This window comes from Oratosquilla oratoria, chromosome 4, assembly GCF_046742065.1.
Source record: "Oratosquilla oratoria isolate Oo_2021 chromosome 4, ASM4674206v1, whole genome shotgun sequence".
NCBI classification, from domain to species: domain Eukaryota; kingdom Metazoa; phylum Arthropoda; class Malacostraca; order Stomatopoda; family Squillidae; genus Oratosquilla; species Oratosquilla oratoria.
The window spans coordinates 33,459,070-33,461,569 of NC_134780.1; positions in this window are offsets into that span (position 1 = coordinate 33,459,070).

A 2,500-nucleotide genomic window follows, 5' to 3' on the forward strand; every position below is an offset into this window, starting at 1 on the left:
TCCCTCTTATCTTAGCACCTCCTGGATGACGGGTCATTTATAAATAAACGAATAATTTTGTTTAATAAAAGCCGTTTGTCTTCTTTGTTGATAGGCATTACAAATAAATAAGAAAATAAATAGATGAGTAAGCAAGTATATAATTGAATAGTTAAATAAAACTAGAGACCTTGAAATCAATTTAAACAAAATCTCTAAAGTGAGCCACAAAATCAGTTCCAGATTTATGATCACTCAGGCATCATCTTAGGAATCCGTCACAAAAAAAAAAAAAAAAAAAAAACTCGCTAACCGCCAGCGATACTTTGAATTTGAATTTGAATTCGTAACGGTTCGACTTCGTTTTCTTTTCCTAGATTTTAATGAGGCTTTTGGAGATTTATGGTCCCGTTTTCTTTTGTGCCTGGTATTCAAAACAACTTGATGTCTTCAAAATCGTCGCCTTCTGTGAAGCTATGTACCAATAGGTCTCTTCCCCTTATATGGGCCAAATTATGCAACCATGGTTCACCCATCCCACACTCATTTGTTTCTTCCTTTTATCTTGGTTTCTTGTAGATGAAAGGCTACCTTTGACCCTTAACCCCCCACCCACTGCTCAGGTCAGAACCAATGTAGCAAGACAACACCACACATAAGGGTACGACAGCCGAATATGGTTTACCCCCACCGCTTCATTTACATGGCGACCCTCCCTCCTCGTCTACTCATGCGGAAATAGAGAAGGAAAAGAGAAATCCCTTCGCGCCGAATCAATCTATCGTCTATTCGCAACCATTTCCCATTCACACTTATCTAGTGTAGGCCTTATGGTCTCTTGCAGTCTCCTTCATTCTTATGTTCTTATGTTATCTCGTGCCTTTCCCCTTCCCTACTCGACAGACATTCCCCTTTTACACAAAACTCCCTTTACTCCATCCATCCATCCCGTTGTCGGTCTTCCTCTCAAGTTCACTCCTCCCACCTCTGCTTTTCCACACTGTTTTGTTGGTCTTCATTCATTCATTCTTTCCATGTCCCCAAACCATCCCAGTATTCTTTTATCAACCCTGTCTGCCAGGTCCCTCTCCATCCCTGCTCTCCGCCTTACCTTCTCATTTCTCTTACTATCCACTCTCGTAACACCTACCATACTTCTCAAATAATTCATCTCAAAAGTAGTTCAATTTTCCTTTCTACCTCCTTTACATGTCGTCTCTGCCCCATACAGTGTCGTAGGCACAATCATTCCCTCATATAGTCTTCTATTTGCATCCATTCCTAGATACCTATTTCTCATAACACTTTTCATTCTCCAAAGACGTTTAGTTCCCTCTACAGTTTACCTCCACCTCCACTCCTCCATTCCCTGTTACACGTAACTTTAAATACTTAGAATTATTTTCCTTTTCTAGTCTCTCTACTTTGAGACCTACTTCCAGCTCACTGCCACCCTCACCCCTTGTACATCTTATCACTTTGATTTTACCCACGCTTACTTTCAACTTCCTCCTGTCACATACTTTCCTGAACTCCATCACTATCTACCGTAGACCCTCCTATCATCCACCCACAAGTGCAGTGTCGTCCGCAAACAACAATTTTGAGTTTCTATCATCAGTTTGTTCTCATGTACCTCCAACTCTTCTGACACTAAATTTGAAAATTCAAATGCTCAAATCACTAACCGTTAACCGTCATTCCATCCAGAGTGATTCGTTGGATCATCGACAGACGCATAGTCTCTTTGCAATGAATGATGAATAATCAACACATCAGGACTGACAAGCATATCGGCGATAATGAACGGGCAAATTCATCATTTCTAAAAGAAGAAGAAAAAAAGTTGGAGAATTATTGAAGATAAATTGAGTTCATCGTCGGAGATGTTGTCGGTATTGAGATCATTGTCAGCCATGACGCGAATCGCGAATGGTAAATCCGCGAATTATAAATCGCGAATTGTAAGTCCGCGAATTGTAAATCGCGAAAAACACATGACTTAAACTTCCTGCACTAACGAGACGAAATTTTCCATGGCCAGAGCGACAATGTCGCTGCATTTCTTCACTGTTTATCGAAAAGTGGCAAGTTTATGACAGATTATAAAAAAGAAATAAAGAAAATAATCGACAGATTTTCAGCATCGTCAACGGAACAAGAAGACCTGCGGACTCAAACGTTTGTCATTGGAGAGACTTTGATAATGACGAGAGTCGATGACGTAATGAGTCGATGACGTAATGGGTTGATGTCATAATTACTGAAAATGATGACAAAAGGTTTTGGAACGACCAGAAAAGAGAGAGAGAGAGAGAGAGACAAAGAGAGAAAGAGAGCCTTGGAGTATATCAGAGTGACATAAAACTCTATCGGGAAAAAACTAAATCCAAAAATACATATTGTCCCAACGACACACAACAACGTTGAGACTGTAAGAATTCAAATCAGGCTTAATGATCCCCTTATGAGTCGATAGCCTTAAAAAAAGAAAAAAAAATACAAGTCTCATAACTGCAGA